Source organism: Eurosta solidaginis, chromosome X (genome assembly GCF_040869045.1).
Source record: "Eurosta solidaginis isolate ZX-2024a chromosome X, ASM4086904v1, whole genome shotgun sequence".
Classification (NCBI taxonomy): Eukaryota; Metazoa; Arthropoda; class Insecta; order Diptera; family Tephritidae; genus Eurosta; species Eurosta solidaginis.
The window spans coordinates 197,213,891-197,234,041 of NC_090324.1; positions in this window are offsets into that span (position 1 = coordinate 197,213,891).

Consider the following 20,151-nt stretch of genomic DNA (forward strand, 5'->3'; position numbering starts at 1 on the left):
TCGATGCAATCGCAAGCGAGGTCAGGCACTCCCAGACCACCCTCGATCGCACTGTAGTTGAGCTCAAGGCCTTGATAGCCGATTGGCTATCAGAGTAGATGTTAAATTCCCTAACCGTGGTAGCACTGGATAGCATTCCATCCACCGCATCCTTAATCGCAGCAATTTCCGCTTGGAATACACTGCAGTGATCAGCCAACTTAAACTTGCGGCTTAAATTTAGCTCTTGACAAAAGACCCCCCCACCAACCTTTCCATCCAGCTTTGACCCATCCGTGAACAAGTTAACCGGTCCCATGCCCCAGATAATTCCTCTTCCCCACTCCTCTCTCTCTGGAATAACTGGGGTGAAGGTTGTATAGGGAGCTGTTATCGGCATACAGTAGTCCGTTCTGTCCGGGATGAAGTCGAAACTGGTAAGAAGGCTAGAGTGTCCGCGGTCAGAAAGTCTATATCCCATATCACGAAGCCTGACCAACGACCTTGCCGCGGCCGCCTTTCCCGCAATATCTACTGGGTATATGTTCAGCATGACGTTCAGTGCCAAGGTAGGCGTTGTTCTGAGAGCGCCACTGATACCGATCAGCGCCGTCCGTTGCACTGACACTAACATTTTGGAGGTGCTCGCCGTGTCCAGTGCTTTCCACCAGACCAGCACCCCATATAGCAGAATCGGTTTGACCACCATCTCATAAAGCCAGTGTACTATTCTTGGCGAGAGTCCCCATCTCTTTCCGATAGCTCCTCTGCAGCAGTACAAGGCAATGGCGGCCTTCCTGGCCCGATCTTCCACATTGGGTCTCCAGGACAGTTTCTTGTCCAAAACAATCCCCAAATATTTAACCCTATCAGAAAGTACCAACGGTACCCCTCCAATCGAGGGAGTTCTGAAATCGGGCACCTTATATCTTCTTGTGAAAAGGACCAATTCCGTTTTTCCCGGGTTGACCGCCAACCCACATGAATCAGCCGACCTAGCCACAGTATCCAGGTAGCCCTGAAGAACATCGCGCAGGGCGCCCAGAAATTTGCCTCTGACTAGGATAGCGAGGTCATCTGCATAGGCAACCACCCGACAACCATTGGCTTCCAGCTCCACAAGAAGCTCGTTGACTACCACAACCCAGAGGAGAGGAGAGAGGACACCCCCCTGTGGCGTGCCCCTGCACACCTTCCTCTTAATTATGGCCCCTCCCCACTCCGCTGCGACAATTCTGCCGCATAGAAGTTTGCTAATAAATTCAACCAGAGCCGCCTCGACTCCTAAACCCACCAGAGCTCTTTCGATTGACCACGGTAAGACATTGTTAAAAGCTCCCTCGATGTCTAGAAAGGCACCCAGAGCATACTCTTTGTGTTCTAGGGACCCCTCTATTTGCTTTACAATCGAATGGAGAGCCGTTTCCGTGGATCTTCCCTTGCAGTACGCATGTTGTGAAGCCGACAGTAACCCCCGAGGTATCCTTTCCCGTAGGTAGAGGTCAATCAACCGCTCAAACGTCTTAAGAAGAAACGACGAGAGACTGATTGGCCTGAAATCCTTAGGTGATACATGAGAGCTTCTGCCGGCCTTCGGAATGAAAATAACCCTAACCGTGTGCCAAGACTTCGGGATATAGTTAAGCCTGAGGCAGTTAGTATATATGATGGCCAACCAGCGGCAGGAAATCCCCAAAGACCTTTGAAGCTGCGCAGGAATTATTCCATCCGGGCCCGGAGACTTATAGGGCTTGAACGACCCTATAGCCCAGGTTATCTGACTTTCCCGTATTGGAATGGCAGGCACTTCTGCATGGCCAACGACCGCCGACCATGCAGGCGAAGATCCCTGCGCAACTGGGACATCGGGAAAATGATTGTCCAGTAAAAGCCTTAGGGACTCCTCGCTACTCATCGACCAGTGCCCACCATCATCTCTCAGATACCCCAGAGGAGCGGGGTTCCTATAGAGTATTTTTCTAAATCTCGCGGATTCATTGCAGCCTTCTACGTTTTCGCAGAAGCTTCGCCATGCATCTCGCTTGGCTATCCTTATTTCATATTTATAAATCCCCAGACTCACCTTATAGAGCTCCCAGTCCGAGGGTAATTTACTCCTCCTGGCTCTGTTGAAGAGCCGCCGACTGGACGCTCTTAGGTCGTCAAGAGAATCCGACCACCAGGGCGGCTTGCCCTTCCCCCTGTAAGTTTTCAATGGGCAGGACAGCTGAAAGGCGCTATGCTTGCCGAGGTGAAGTTTTCCACCAGAACGTCTATCTCAGATTCGGACAGGCCCGAACTAATGATAGGCACCGCAGGTAGTAGCTCTCCCAGCTTCCTACAATACAAGTCCCAGTTAGTACTTTTAGGGTTCCTAAAAGATATTTTACCGGGACGTTCTTCGTTCACTGAGAACTGAATATATCGGTGTCAGAGAAGGAGTGCTCGTTGAGAACCCTCCATCCAGATATCCGACCTTCCAGTTCTCTACTAACCAGGGTGAGGTCCAGGACCTCCTCCCTTAACGCACTAATAAAAGTCGGGTCATTCCCCCTATTACATATACAAAGTCCCTCATCTACAATAAAAGTAAATAAAGACTCACCTCTAGTGTTGGTATCCGAGCTTCCCCAAATGCTATGATGGGCATTTGCATCGGCACCGATGATCACGCCAACACCTCTCCGCCTTGCTTCAGCGGTGATTTCACCCAGTATCGCAGGTGGTGGTCCCACTACGTCCCCGTGGGGCATGTACGCTGAGACCACCCACATTTCATTACTTCCTCGCTCGAGGCAGACCGTGGTTACGTCAGCATTGCTGAAATTAGAGAGAATAAAAGCTTTAATCTCTTTTTTAACAAGCACACAGGATCTAGGCCTACTTGCCTCCCCATGCACCAAGGTATTGAATTTTCCAGTCCTTAATCCAGAAATCTTACTGCCGTTACTACTCAGCCACGGCTCCTGGACAAGGACTATATCCACTCCGCCTTTTTCAAGGCAGAGCACCAAATTTGCGGAAGCCGCCTTAGAGTGCTGAAGATTGATTTGACGGATTTCCATCAAAAGCGCTCTTCTTCCGCACCCCATCCTTGGCGGATTCGTATTAGTATTGTCCATTCTAAAAAAAGTCCCCCCTCAAGGCCGCTATCCGGAGCCGATTGTGTAGTCGCCCTTTAACGATCTCGTGGTTATCTATGCTGGCAATTGCTGATGACATTGATATCATCGGCCTAAACATCCGCGCTGTTAGTTCTGCTTACTCCAAGCTAGAAAAAGAAGCGGTAAAGATGGGTTTGATGGTGAATGAGGACAAAACGAAGTACCTGCTGTCATCGAGCAAAGAGTCAGCGCATATGCGCCTTGGCAACCACGCTACTGTTGGCAGCCATAATTTCGAAATAGTAAAAGACTTCGTTTGTTTGGGAACCAGCATCAACATTAGCAACAACATCAGCACTGAAATCCAGCGAAGAATCAATCTTGCCAATAAATGCTACTTTGGACTAGGTAGGCAATTGAAAAGTAAAGTCCTCTCTCGGCGAACGAAAATCATACTCTACAAGTCACTTATCGTACCCGTCCTGCTATATGGGGCAGAAGCATGGACCATGACAACAGCAGATGAAGCGGCTTTGGGAGTGTTCGAGAGAAAAGTTCTTTGAAAGATTTATGGACCTCTACGCGTTGGCGATGGCGAGTACCGAAGAAGATTTAATGATGAGCTGTACGAGCTATACGCAGACATCAACATAGTCCAGCGAATTAAAACGCAGCGGCTGCGCTGGCTAGGCCATGTTATGCGAATGAAAGATGATGCTCCGGCCAAGAAAGTGTTTCTATCGGAACCCGCCTATGGAAGCAGACGTAGAGGGCGGCCCCCACTCCGTTGGAAGGACCAGGTGGAAAACGATTTAAACTCCCTTGGTGTGACCAATTGGCGCCGGTTGGCGGAGCGAAGGAGCGACTGGCGCGCCTTGTTGGACGGCCATAACCGTTTAGACGGTTAAGCGCCAATTAAGTAAGTAAGTAAGGTTATCTATGCTACGCAGGGAGGCCACGCGAGGGTTGACGCATTACCTTATGAGTAATGCGTTCAGAGCCAGACCGGACGCGAAGTGGGAAAATCTTCAACCGCACCTACACCACCAACTTAACGGCGACGGAGCCGGAACGTACCTTGAGGCCCGCCACGGTTTTAACGGGACGTCGGCAGGTGCAGCATTAGCCTACCAGCCCAATGTCATCAAGTCAAAATGCAATGTGAAATCAAAGTCCTAAAACAGTCCAGTTCGTCACCGTTGTGTACCGATCTTGACTCTCCCTCCCCTGAGCTCGGCACAATGACTCAAGGGGTGCGGGTTTTATCGAGCTGTCCTCTCTAGATCCGCCGTTATCAGTAGAAGCAGGGGCACCTCGTGCAGGACGTGATAACTAATCACGCGTGACATTCGTCACTATGGCCGGTCTAAGACTGATATCAGTCCCTGATCCAGAGCCTGAAACCACTTATGATATCCAAGCCAAGTATCTTAGCCCCCTTCGTCAATTCAATCCATTAAATATTTTAAAATGTGAAAAACACATTATTTTTTCATTTATCAAATAATTTGAATTTTACATTTTTGAAATGTGTTTTTGATATGAAAAAAAAAAATGTAGATATGACATTATAATAATGTGTTTTCCACATGGAAAATAATGTCAAATTTGCATTATATTTCAAAATAGGAAATGTGTACTGCTGTAAATTTAACATTATTTAAATGTGGAGAATAAAATCAAAGCACGAGCATTAGTATCGTTTAGTTCGGCAAACAAAAAGAACCGTAAGCAATGTTTATATGTATTTTATATGCAGCTTGTCGCCGGGACGTAAGGGCAGAAGAATCATGCAAATATTCAGACACATGGTGTTTTCATATTTGCCTTTTCATTCCGATGAATGTAATCGCGGTTGAGGCAAACGAGCAAACGCCTGAATTGATTATATTCACGCATGCAATAAGTTGGTTGATTTTAAATCAATGTTCGTTTAAGCAAGTTGGATCATTGAACACGACCATGTTGCCGAATATAATCGAACGTTGTTGTGTTCGATTTTTGCTGTTCTCTGATATGTATGTAGATGGTCGTTAGGCAAATTTACAAGGAAACTTTAAACCCCCAAAACGTGAATGTTAATTTGCCATTGGGGGAAAAAATGTTTGAATTTGGAGGTGATTTTAGACAAGTTCTTCCCGTTGTTAGACATGAGACCAGAACTTCAATTATTGAAAATTGTATAAAACGCTCACCGTTGTGGGCAAAAGTAAAAATTAGACGATTAATCCAAAATATGCGGGCAAATAATGACCATGAATTTAAAAACTGGTTGCTCAAACTAGGAAATGGTGACTTAGAAAATTCAATCAAATATATCCCAAGATACGATTAAATACATCGATAATGCTACATTAATCATAATAAAGTCTTTGGAACAAATGAAATAAATGACAGAAACTTATCTAATTTTCATTCAACAGCTATTTTATGTCCAAAAAATGACGATTGCTTCACTTTTAATGACTTTATTGTACCTAATTTATTGTCAGGTGAGAGTAGAGTGTATCTAAGTTGCGATACAGTTGAGCACGATGAAACTCATAACGTTCAGTGTCATACAACTGAGTTTCTTAATTCCTTAAATCCATCCGGCTTGCCCCCCTCCCATAAACTTCTTTTGAATAAAAATACAATCCTAATGCTGATTCGTCACCTTAATGCCAAAGTAGGACTTATAAATGGTGCAAGGCTGGTGGTCACTCATTTAGGCGAGAACACAATTACTGTCAAATTAAGCGACTCAGGAAAGATAGCAATTATACCTCGAATTAAACTTACCCCGTCAGATCCAACTGTACCTTTCCAGACAACAAGAAAACAGTTTCCGTTAAAAGTAGCTTTCGCTACAAGGTCAAACGTGTCAATTTGTGTTGTTACATGCATAGTATACATGTTTATTACGAAAAATTATTGCTACGTTTATAGTATATATGTGTAGTGAGAAAAAGCAAATGTCTACTTAAGATCAAATTTCAAATTTTATATACGTATGTATTAAAGTACTGCACCGCCCTTTGTGTGCATTGCTTGCTGAAACGAGTTGTTGTTGGTTGTTATATAACTAGCTGTTGGGGTTAGGCGGAGGTAGCACGTGGCATGCAGGCAAGCCCCTGCTAGCTCGTCGGGTGGGGTGAGTTTTTGCTCACCAGCTTTACCTACAGTTATACAAACAAAAAAAGATTCATGCCCGAAATCTACGTTACGGAAGGGAAAAAGAAAGAAAAGGCCTGTCCGTGTCAGGTGGAGTCATCCCTCCCACTCTGCGTAAAACCTTGACGCAGCCTTGAACGTCGCTGTGACTCCTAAATTTAGCGACGTCCCCTTAGCCTGACATATGTCCGTCCGTCAATGTCCCATGTCCCTAATCTGTATAGTCCGTCACTGTAACCTCAAATCCATGCCTAGAGCACCCAATAACAAATATAATAAAAAAATATTTACAATCGAAAAAAAACTATTTTTATCACTGAAATTTATTTCTGATACCTATTTCAATTTCAAAAAATTTAATCTAAATAATTCAAATTAACAGAAAATAAATAATTAAACTAGGCCAATTTCTATATATACGTATATAGATTATTGTATGTATATACCGCTTTGCACTTTTATATATGGAAAAAAGTTCACGATAAAAATATAACAAACAAAAAAAGTTAAAGGGGTTAAGATAATAAAAACTCAAAGGTAAATGGTTAATAGGAAAAAGGAAACTTTCAAGGTTACGATTCGCGAGAGCCTAAAAGAAATTGCCAAAGAACCAAAATCAAATGTCGGTGTTATTGTACCGCCACTGTTATGCAAACACTCTGTTTAAGGGGGTGGCAATCCAGATTTACCTTTCTTCCTTTGTTGGATTTGGTGTATGGGACACGGATATGGCTGCTGCGGTGATGGCACGGCTGTGATGGTGATGGTGTGGTGGCGGTATCGGTGGCAATAGATCTTACCCTTGTGGAGTCTGCGAATTACTGCTTTGAGGTGTATTGTTTGTGTTGGGTTTAATGGCTTAAATACCCAAGCCTACTTCAGCGAGTTTAATATTCTTCGTTCTCGACTGCACACAAGCTTTAGAGAGAGAAAAAGCACTTTACAAATTAGCCAAAGAGATTTTGAAATTATTTTCCCTTTATTCAGCGGGTTTTACAAAATTTTATACAATATTTAATAGCGAAAACTAGTCACAACCGCGATGGTAAAATTTCGAATGAATAAAAAATGTAAAGGAAATGTCAAAACAAAAATATATATATGTACATACGTACATGTCACTGTCAACTCATAGTTGGGGTTGCCAGAGGGGCGAAGTACAAATTGGTATAAAACTTACCTCAACTGATGAGTATAAGTGATGACTAGTATACATTTTTACATGTATGTAGCTTACAAATAAAAGGTACATATAAAATCAATTAAAATTCAAGATAAATTCATTTAAATTCATTTTGTTGGAAAGAAAAAATATGGTTGACTGCGGACGACTGCGGCAATCGTTCAGCCATCGTCCCCGCCCTAGGCGCGTTCAGCGGCTAGAGCCTCCTGTAGCTCCTTAAGGGTTCGCCATGCATCTCGCATGAGGGTTTGGGACACTTTTCCTCTAGCGTTGGCAGTCTGCAGCCCTTTTGCGGTGCATCGAATGGTGCGTCGTGCGATGCTGGGTGCTGCTGAGGGAATGTTGTTTCCCGGGCGAGAACGGGGTTGCCCGGCGGCGGCAGGGGGTGCCGGTAAGGCGGATCTGCCAGGCTGGGGTGGCTGGATGGCGCGTTGGGCGCTTGGGGTAGCGTCCCTACGATGGAGTAAGGAGTGATATCGCGCTCCACAGATCCGGCATCTGTCGTACGAGCTACACTCGCTGGTGATGTGAGATAATGCCAAGCAATTCAGGCAAAACTTATGGGCTCGTGCAAGCATCCATCTCTGGGGTGGCTTCATCTTTTTAAATATTACGCAATTCCGAAGGGCGTGCTGACGGGTGCGTATGCGGCACCGTTGGTAATCCGTTATTAGCGTCGAGCTGCGTGATTCATTGGCGCGGTTGGGAGCAACGATCTCCAACCGCACTGGCCTTCGTGACGACAATCGATGTGCACGATCCATAACGATCTGTAAATACAGTTGTAAAAGTATTTTAGTGGAGAGAAATACTGATACAGGGGATTTCAGCTGGCATTATGTTGCGAAATACGACATATTAGGGACGGTGATGTGGTAAGAGTGGGCAGATGTGGTTTGGGAGTAGCTACGAATTCTCCGAGTTTGCCCGAGATGGTGGGCTTTCAGTCTGAGGGAGGAAACAGAGCTTAACAAGTGGTCGTGTGAGGGTGCCGGTTTGCGTACGAACGTCAACAACACGTATATGGCCGTCAGGACCTGGATGTATTTTTTGCATACGTCCAAGGCGCCATTCAGTCGGGGGAAGTGAGTCGTCGTGAATGAAGACACACTTACCGACCTTGGGTTCGGGTTGTGGATTTTTCCACTTCTGCCTTTTCTGGAGATCCTTTAGGTAGTCTTCCTTCCACCTTTTGCTGAATTGATGCTTTTTACCCTGTCCCATCGGTTTATAAGGATAAGTCCGCGTGATCCACTTCAGGGATAGCGAGGAGGGGGCTACCTCTGAGAAAGTGGCCGGGGGTCAGCGCGGTAAACTCGGTGGGATCCTGGGATAAAGGTGAAATAGGACGCGAGTTCAATGCAGCTTCTATTCTTACCAAGAGGGTGGTAAATTCTTCAAAGGGGAACTTGTGGGCTCCTGCAGTCCTTTTGAAGTGCAGTTTAAATCTCTTCACTGCAGACTCCCACAAGCCGCCCATGTGGGGAACTCTGGGCGGAATAAATTTCCAATTGATGCCCTGGGGAGAGTATTTTGCAATTACTTCTTGATAGGCAGTTTTTATGAAGTCAACGAACTCCTTTTCGATCGCTCTTTTAGCTCCAATAAACGTTTGCCGTTGTCACTCATCATTTTGGCAGGATATCCACGACGTCCGACAAAGCGAGCAAATGCTTCGAGAAAGGCATTGGTTGTTAAGTCCGAGCACCGCTCAAGGTGGACAGCTTTTGTCACGAAACAGACAAAAACGGCCACGTAACCTTTCAGTAAGGTGTGAGACCTTAGCAAGGGGGCTTTTATTTGAAAAGGCCCGGCAAATTCGACACCGGTAGTGGTAAAAGGCGGAGCGTATGTGCATCGTTCCGGGGGCAAGGCCGCCATGATTTGCGATCGCATTTGCTGCTTGTGGAGGGTGCAAGTTTTGCACTGATGTATGCATCTCTTTATGGGGGTTTGAGCCGTGGAATATAGAGATCCTGTCTGAGGAATTGCTGCATGAGACGTATTTCGGCGTGAAGAAGAAGTTCATGGAGGTACTGTATATAGAGGACCGCGAACCTTGATTTTTCTGGGATAATAACGGGATGTTTTTCATTGTAAGTCAACGTTGAATGAACTAATCTACCATGAACCCTGAGGAGCCCGTTTTCATCGAGTTATGGGTTGAGGGTTAGTAGAGAGCTTATTTTATCAATTGGTTTTGCATTTTCCAAGCATGCTCTTTCGCGAGAAAAATATCGGGTTTGCGTTAACGTTACAAGTTTAGTTTCGTTTTGCGGAGATCTTCATGAGACAGAGAGGGAGTGTAAGCGGGTTTAATGCCTCGAATTCGGTCCTTGAGATTATTAATGAACCTGAAGTCATATGCCATGACCCCAGGGCGCGAGGAAAAGAGGAATATCGATCCAATACATCAGGGTCATCTTCAGCTGAGTGTAGTGCTTCGACTCGGCGCATTTCAGGCGGGTTGATGCTGCGGGTAGATGGTTCCGGGGGCAAGGCTCGAAGGACCAGGTTTTGGCCAGGCTTCGGGGGGCTGGGCCAGCCACGCAGGGCCATTCCACTACAGCGAAGAATTTGCCAAGTCCATGGGTTTGCATCCGCTTGTGCCCATATCTGCTGGATTGTCGCGACTGCCTACATGCTTCCAAGAGGCGCTTCCGACGAGATCCATAATTTCAGCTGTTCGATTGGATAAGAAAGTTTTCCAAGCGTGAGGAGGCTTTTCGAGCCATGCTAACACAATTTCCGAGTCAGACCACATGTAAAGATTTTTAAGAGACAGCTCGAGATGGGATTGTACGACGGCGATTAGTCGGGCAAGGAGTAGAGCTGCACATAGTTCTAGTCTTGGAAGACTGGTAGCGCGAAGAGGGGCAACCTTGCCTTTAGCGACTAGAAGGTGGGACGACGTGGTGGCACCGTGGGTTATTCGCAGATATATAGAGTCGTCGTGAATGAAGACACACTCACCGACCTTGGGTTCGGGTTGTGGATTTTTCCACTTCTGCCTTTTCTGGAGATCCTTTAGGTAGTCTTCCTTCCACCTTTTGCTGAATTGATGCTTTTTACCCTGTCCCATCGGTTTATAAGAGATAAGTCCGCGTGATCCACTTCAGGGATAGCGAGGAGGGGGCTACCTCTGAGAAAGTGGCCGGGGGTCAGCGCGGTAAACTCGGTGGGATCCTGGGATAAAGGTGAAATAGGACGCGAGTTCAATGCAGCTTCTATTCTTACCAAGAGGGTGGAAAATTCTTCAAAGGGGAACTTGTGGGCTCCTGCAGTCCTTTTGAAGTGCAGTTTAAATCTCTTCACTGCAGACTCCCACAAGCCGCCCATGTGGGGAACTCTGGGCGGAATAAATTTCCAATTGATGCCCTGGGGAGAGTATTTTGCAATTACTTCTTGATAGGCAGTTTTTATGAAGTCAACGAACTCCTTTTCGATCGCTCTTTTAGCTCCAATAAACGTTTGCCGTTGTCACTCATCATTTTGGCAGGATATCCACGACGTCCGACAAAGCGAGCAAATGCTTCGAGAAAGGCATTGGTTGTTAAGTCCGAGCACAGCTCAAGGTGGACAGCTTTTGTCACGAAACAGACAAAAACGGCCACGTAACCTTTCAGTAAGGTGTGAGACCTTAGCAAGTGGGCTTTTATTTGAAAAGGCCCGGCAAATTCGACACCGGTAGTGGTAAAAGGCGGAGCGTATGTGCATCGTTCCGGGGGCAAGGCCGCCATGATTTGCGATCGCATTTGCTGCTTGTGGAGGGTGCAAGTTTTGCACTGATGTATGCATCTCTTTATGGGGGTTTGAGCCGTGGAATATAGAGATCCTGTCTGAGGAATTGCTGCATGAGACGTATTTCGGCGTGAAGAAGAAGTTCATGGAGGTACTGTATATAGAGGACCGCGAACCTTGATTTTTCTGGGATAATAACGGGATGTTTTTCATTGTAAGTCAACGTTGAATGAACTAATCTACCATGAACCCTGAGGAGCCCGTTTTCATCGAGTTATGGGTTGAGGGTTAGTAGAGAGCTTATTTTATCAATTGGTTTTGCATTTTCCAAGCATGCTCTTTCGCGAGAAAAATATCGGGTTTGCGTTAACGTTACAAGTTTAGTTTCGTTTTGCGGAGATCTTCATGAGACAGAGAGGGAGTGTAAGCGGGTTTAATGCCTCGAATTCGGTCCTTGAGATTATTAATGAACCTGAAGTCATATGCCATGACCCCAGGGCGCGAGGAAAAGAGGAATATCGATCCAATACATCAGGGTCATCTTCAGCTGAGTGTAGTGCTTCGACTCGGCGCATTTCAGGCGGTTGATGCTGCGGGTAGATGGTTCCGGGGGCAAGGCTCGAAGGACCAGGTTTTGGCCAGGCTTCGGGGGGGCTGGGCCAGCCACGCAGGGCCATTCCACTACAGCGAAGAATTTGCCAAGTCCATGGGTTTGCATCCGCTTGTGCCCATATCTGCTGGATTGTCGCGACTGCCTACATGCTTCCAAGAGGCGCTTCCGACGAGATCCATAATTTCAGCTGTTCGATTGGATAAGAAAGTTTTCCAAGCGTGAGGAGGCTTTTCGAGCCATGCTAACACAATTTCCGAGTCAGACCACATGTAAAGATTTTTAAGAGAGAGCTCGAGATGGGATTGTACGACGGCGATTAGTCGGGCAAGGAGTAGAGCTGCACATAGTTCTAGTCTTGGAAGACTGGTAGCGCGAAGAGGGGCAACCTTGCCTTTAGCGACTAGAAGGTGGGACGACGTGGTGGCACCGTGGGTTATTCGCAGATATATAGTGGCGCAATATGCCTTTTATGACGCGTCGCAGAAACCATGCAGTTCAACCTGCTGGTTCGGGATGTAGTCAACCCATCGAGGTATCTTTATATTTGAGATGTTGGGTAAATTTTTTGCGAACTGCGTCCATTTAATGAAGCGGAGGGGCTTCCGTCTATCCATAACTCTTGGAGTAAAATCTTGGCCTGAATCATAATCGGCGTAAGCCACCCTGCGGGGTCAAAAAGTTTTGCGACCGAGGAGAGGATTTGTCGTTTTGTACTAGCGGACGAGAGGGGTATTGAGTCCACTCTATACGAAAACGTGTCGGCCAGGGCGTTCCACTGTATGCCGAGAGTTTTGGCGTTGCTTGCTTTCTCGAATTCCAAAAGATTGGTATCTAGCAAGTCTTCTTCTTTAGTATTTTTTATAATACTGGGGTGATTGGCCGTTATTTTTCGTAATGGAAATCCTGCTGACGCTAACACTTGGATGACTTGGGAGAGAGATGTTTTAGCAGAAATTCATGGCTGCCAGAGATAATGTCATCTACATATGTTTCTTTGGTCAAGACAGGGACGGCTTTGGGGAAAGTTTCTTCTACATCTTTGGCCAGTTGGTGAAGAGTACGTATGGCGAGGTAGGGGGCACAGTTCACACCAAATGTGACTGTTTTCAGACGATAGTCTTTTATGGGGTCGCTCGGAGATGAGCGAAAGACGATCCTCTGATAGTCTCTGTCGTCTTCGGGCATTATAATTTGACGATATATTTTTTCTACGTCTCCGTTGAAAACAAACTGGTATGTCCGCCACTTGAGGATCAGAAGCATCAGATCGGGCTGGAGGGTAGGGCCGGTATACAGAACAGCGTTAAGCGCATGTCCAGATGCAGACTCCTTTGAGGCGTTAAACACGACCCGCAACTTTGATGTCTTTTTCTCGGGCTTAATAACTGGGTGATGGGGAAGATAAAATGAGACGTATTTACCTCCGTCAAATTTTTCATAGGAGCCGGTTTCCTCCATATAATCGAGGCTGAGTTATTCTTCTAGGACACTATCATATTGAGTCTTTAAATCCCCTTTATTCTGCAGGCTTCTCTCCATTCCAAGAAACTGGCTTAGAGCTGAAGACCGAGAGTGGGATAATGAGATTGACTCTGGGAAGCTGGGTTTAAACGGCAGCCGTACGATGTAACGAACGATATCATCGCGTGAGGTTGTGGCTGCCTAGAAATTCTCGCACAACTCGTCTCCTGGGGTTATTTGGGGTTTGGTCGGAACTTCCTCCAATTCCCAGAATTTTCGCAATAGAGAGTTAAGATCTCCGTTCGTCACTTCTGACACTTGCATGCAGAAAGAGTTGACCATCACAGGGGCTCTACCGCTCAGAATCCATCCAAAAATGGTTTTCTGCGCTAGAAGATGGGGGGAAAGTTTCTCAACGCCATTTTGAATGATTTGCGGTATTACATCACTGCCTAGCACGAGATCTAGTTGCGAGGGGGAGTGACAGTTCGAGTCTGCGAGGTTGAGGTGTGCCCATTTTGCTTGAAGCTCGGTAGTGAGCTTAAGCGAGGGGAGCATTTTTGTTAGCCGGGGTAATACTATTGCCTCTGCACTTATTCTGGTTTTAAAATCGGGGGATACCAGTGTCAGAGAGCACAATTTGTTTGAGGTCTGAACTTGCCGCCCATCCCTGATATTTCAAATCTAGAGGGTTTGAATGGGAGTTTGAGTCTATCTTGGGCTCTGGTAGAGATAAAGGTTCGTTCAGATCCCTGATCTACAAGAGCTCTGAGTTTGAAAATTTCTCCCCTATGCTCTACGGGTACGATAGCCGTGGGTAAAATTATTTCACAATCGTTTTCGGAATAAAACGATTGTACTTGGCTTTTCTGCGAGCATGAAGGGCTTTCATCCAGGGCATTGGCTTGATCGGGAGTATTACCGGGTGAAACTGTTGAATTCGTGGTCGTGGCTTGTGAGGCTATCTTTTGCAATCGTGAGGGTTGCCTTTTCGGCACTTGAGATGTGTCTTCGTGAAGAAATGAGGTGTGCCGATCTTGACATTGATTGCAAGTTTGAGTACTGGAATAGTCTTGCAATACAACACAAACCTTCTGCGATCAGAGGTCGACAGCTTCTTAAATTTTAAGCAACTTATAAGGGGGTGAGATGAGGTTTTACACATAGCGCACTTGTACATTGTCCGCTGCTGTGTCAAATGAGACTGGCTGTGGGAGGTCGATCTATTTTGAAAGGGATGCGACTGCTGGGGTTTAAATGATGGCCTAGTTTGGGTGAAGGCTTTAAATTAATTTGGTCGCCATTGATCGACTCGCTCTACGACTTCATATCGAGTTGTGAGGAACTGGGCCATTTGGGACCAGTTAGGAAGTTCTCTTCTTGAAGTCAGAGACTCCTCCCATAACGTGACTGTATTTTCTGGGAGTTTAGAGGTAACCAGATAAATAAGTATGGGGTCCCAGTTATCTGTGGATACTTGTTGCATAACGAGAATTTGTAGGCAATTATTTACCGACGATTTCAGTCTTTGAATGTCTTCACTGTTTTCTGTAGTGATAGTTTTTAAGTTCATCAGGGCCCGAATTTGGTTATCTACGAGAACTCGTCTGTTCTCGTATCGAGACTTTAGGGCTTCCCATGCTAAGGCAAAGTTGTCATCAGTAAAAGGGAAATTGGTTGACTATTTGAGCTGCCTTTCCTTGGGTTTTGCATCTGAGGTGATACAATTTTTGCGCTTGGGAGAGTTTGGGGTGGTTAATATAAACGGATGTGAACATGTCACGAAATTAGGGCTATTTTTCATAACCACCATAAAATATTTCGGTATCGTAGGGAGGAATTTTTAGCGAAATACCCGAGTTATTGGGTGGACCTGGTGTGTCGGTAGGGGGCGCGGGGCATTTGCTTGTTTAAGCAACTGAAGCTGGTCTTCTATCTGGGCTTTTGTGTCTTCATACGCTATTAGACAGGACCTGTATTTGCTATTAGCAGACGTGGAAAATCTTCGGGCAGTTCCTGATCTGGGGTTTCGACAATCTTATCGAAGACGTGTTGGACTCTATTCCAGAATTTTTCTATGTTTGAGTTTTTATCTTAAGTGAGGGCTCAGTATTGTCTTGGAGGGACATCTACCTAAACCGAGTACAATATTCCATGAAATTGTCTGTTTCGGAAATAAATTTTTTGAGGGCAGACGAAAGTTTAAATCTTTTAACTCCTTGAGTTTTGGAGCCACTTTGTTTGGTTTCATCGTCACTCATTTTATCGCTTATTTTATCACGCTTACAAATGAGAATTAACAAAAATTTAACTTCAGAGAGAAAAAACTTTTTTTTTTTGAATAGAGAGTATTTGCTTTTACCTATGTGAGGGAGTTGCGTTTAAATATTCACGTTAAATAGCAAGAGAAAATAATTTTTAAAACCAAAAAAAGTTTTTAAGTTAAATTTATTTGAGGGTGAGACTGAGCAAATTTGACCACTGTGCTGCGTTTGCAATATATTTAATATATTTATTATGCATATGAGGGTGGTTTAAATATACGTGGGAAAATTATGTGAGATATATGTATATATACGTATTAAAAAGTATCTCGGGGGTAAATTATTATAATTTTGATACGGGAAATTAATTCGTATGAGATTATCTAAAAATGTTTTTTTTTTTTTTTGTGTTTTCGGTGTGGCTTAGAGGAGTCTTATTTAGCTTCGATTTGTTGGACTGTAGAGGCTTTGAGGAGAGAGAAATAAGTAGCTTATCGAAATTCTTAATGGGGATTGAGAATTTATAGCGTGCAAATTTAGTGCGAGAAAAGTGCTATTACACGCACTGCACCACTCTTGTACCACTGTGCACGAGATTTTATTTCACCGCTTATGCCGTTTTCTTTCTTTTGTATATCCGTATGTATGTATACGCAAGTATGGGGATTTAAAAAAAAATTTTTCGTATTGTATTAATTTAAATAGGGATAAATAAGAAAGCTTTAGAGGTTTTGCTATGATAAACAGCAAGAGAAGACACTGTATCGATTTAAGAGGGATTAAATAATTTTAGAGCGATATACAAATGTAATGCCGAAAAAATTATTTGAGAGGTAAAATCGATATACGTGCCCACTGTATCTAGCTTAGTTTTTGTTATTATGTTTTGCACATATACCGCACTGAGTTTTGCAATATGGGGATATTGCTGTATATATATATATATATATATATATATATATATATATATATATATATATATATATATATATATATATATATGTGTGTGTGTGTGTGTGTGTATATGTATATATACGAAGAGGTATGTGCAAATTTTGGCGGGAAATGAGGATTTTTGCGGGAAATTCTAATCCTCGAAAATGAAAATTGCCTTGCTTTTCTCGTTTATATATATTTTCTGTGTTTAGGATGCATTAAAATCTCATTTAATACTCACGGCTTTTTGGCAAATGGGTATTTATTGTCGCTAGTTCCTTAGTGACGTCGAAGGACCACTGTTTAAGGGTGTGGCAATCCAGATTTACCTTGCTTCCTTTGTAGTATTTGGTGTATGGGACACGGATATGGCTGCTGCGGTGATGGCACGGCTGTGATGGCGATGGTGTGGTGGCGGTATCGGTGGCAATAGATCTTACCCTTGTGGAGTCTGCGAATTACTGCTTTAAGGTGTATTGTTTGTGTTGGGGTTATTGGCTTAAATACCCAAGCCTACTTCATTGAGTTTAATATTCTTCGTTCTCGACTGCACACAAACTTTAGAGAGAGAAAAAGCACTTCACAAATTCGCTAAAGAAATTTTGAAATTATTTTCCCTTTATTCAGCGGGTTTTACAAAATTTTATACAATATTTAATAGCGAAAACTAGTCACAACCGCAATGGTAAAATTTCGAATGAATAAAACATGTAAAGGAAATGTCAAAACAAAAATATATATATGTACATACGTACATGTCACTGTCAACTCATCAGTTGGGGTTGCCAGAGGGACGAAATACAAATTGTTATAAAACTTACCTCAACTGATGAGTATAAGTGATGACTATTAAGGATTATGATGGCTATACATATTCAATGTATAAATAATTCTAGTATACATTTTTACATGTATGTAGCTTACAAATAAAAGGTACATATAAATTCAATTAAAATTCAAGATAAATTCATTTAAATTCATTTTGTTGGAAAGAAAAAATATGGTTGACTGCGGACGACTGCGGCAGTCGTTCAGCCAACTCAGTTGTATGGTATATATGTGTTTATGTATATACATAGTGTAAGAAAACATTAACATAACTTAATAACTAGCACTCACCGATCTATCCAGCAACGAATGCGCCTGCGTCGAAGAGATAGGGGGTGGCTGAAAAGTTAAAAGTGCATACATAAACTGACATATACCTATGAGCGGATTCTATGTTGGAAGTTTTTCCAACCTACCTGTGATAGTGGGGGAGGAGATATTTTTATACTCAGTTGAGCAGAGCTCACAGAGTATATTAACTTTGATTGCATAACGGTTGGTTGTACAGGTATAAAGCAATCGAGATAGATATAGACTTCCATATATCAAAATCATCAATATCGAAAAAAAATTCGATTGAGCCATGTCCGTCCGTCCGTCCGTCTGTCCGTTAACACGATAACTTGAGTGAATTTTGAGGTATCTTGATGAAATTTGGTACGTAGGTTCCTGGGCACTCATCTCAGATCGCTATTTAAAATGAACGATATCGGCCAATAACCACGCCCACTTTTTCGATATCGAAAATTTCGAAAAATGGAAAAAGTGCGATAATTCATTACCAAATACGCATTAAGCGATGAAACTTGGTAGGTGAGTTGAGCTTATGACGCAGAATAGAAAACTAGTAAAATTTTGGACAATGGGCGTGGCACCGCCCACTTTTAAATGAAGGTAATTTAGAAGTTTTGCAAGCTGTAATTTGGCAGTCGTTGAAGATATCATGATGAAATGTGGCTGGAACGTTACTCTTATTACTTTATGTCTGCTTAATAAAAATTAGAAAAATCGGAGAATGACCACACCCACTTTTTAAAAAAAAATTTTTTTTAATTCAAATTTTTATTTATTTATTTATTTATTTTAATTTTAAAAGAAAAGTTAATATCTTTACAGCATATAAGTAAATTATGCCAAAATTCAACTCCAGTAATTTGGTGAAAAAAAAAATACAAAAATAAAAGAAAATTTCAAAATGGGCGTGGCTTCGCCCTTTTTCATTTAATTTGTCTAGGATGCTTGTAATGCCATAATTCGAACAAAAATTAACCAATCCTTGTGAAATTTGGTAGAGGCTTAGCTTCTAGGACGATAACTGTTTTCTGTGAAAAAGGGCGAAATCGGTTGAAGCCGAGCCCAGTTTTTATACACAGTCGACCGTCTGTCCTTCCGCTCGGCCGTTAACACGATAACTTGAGCAAAAATCGATATATCTTTACTAAACTCAGTTCACGTACTTATCTGAACTCACTTTGTATTGGTATAAAAAATGGGCGAAATCCGACTATGACCACGCCCACTTTTTCGATATCGAAAATTACGAAAAATGAAAAAATGCCATAATTATATACCAAATACGAAAAAATGGATGAAACATGGTAATTGTATTGGTCTATTGACGCAAAATATAACTTTAGAAAAAAACTTGGTAAAATGGGTGTGACACCTGCCATATTATGTAGAAGAAAATGAGAAAGTTTTGCAGGGCGAAATCAAAAGCCCTTGGAATCTTGAAAGGAATACTGTACGTGGTATTACATATATAAATAAACTAGCGGTACCCGACAGATGATGTTCTGGATCACCCTGGTCCACATTTTGGTAGATATCTCGAAAACGCCTTTACATATACAACTAAGGGCCACTCCCTTTTAAAACCCTCATTAATACCTTTAATTTGATACCCATATCGTACAAACACATTCTAGAGTCACCCCTGGTCCACGTTTATGGCGATATCTCGAAAAGGCGTTCACATATAGAACTAAGGCCCACTCCTTTTTAAAATACTCATTAACACCTTTCATTTGATACCCATATCGTACAAACAAATTCTAGAGTCACCCCTGGTCCACCTTTATGTCGATATCTCGAAAAGGCGTCCACCTATAGAACTAAGGCCCACGCCTTTTTAAAATACTCATTAACACATTTCATTTGATACCCATATCGTACAAAAAAATTCTAGAGTCACCCCTGGCCCACCTTTATGGCGATATCTCGAAAAGGCATCCACCTATAGAACTAAGGCCCACTCCCTTTTAAAATACTCATTAACACCTTTCATTTGATACCCATATCGTATAAACAAATTCTAGAGTCACCCCTGGTCCACCTTTATGTCTATATCTCGAAAAGGCATCCACCTATAGAACTAAGGCCCACGCCCTTTTAAAATACTCATTAACACCTTTCATTTGATACCCATATCGTACAAACAAATTCTAGAGTCACCCCTGGTCCACCTTTATGGCGATATCTCGAAAAGGCGTCCACATATAGAATTAAGGCCCACACCCTTTTAAAATACTCATTAACACCTTTCATTTGATACCCATATCGTACACAAAAGTTCTAGAGTCACCCCTGGCCCACCCTTATGGCGATATCTCGAAAAGGCATCCACCTATAGAACTAAGGCCCACTCCCTTTTAAAATACTCATTAACACCTTTCATTTGATACCCATATCGTACAAAAAAATTCGAGAGTCACCCCTGGTCTACCTATAGAACTAAGACCCACGCCCTTTTAAAATAATTATTAACACCTTTCATTTGACACCCATATCGTATAAACAAATTCTAGAGTCAACCCTGGTCCACCTTTATGGCGATATCTCGAAAAGGCGTCCACCTATAGAACTAAGGCCCACACCCTTTTTAAAATA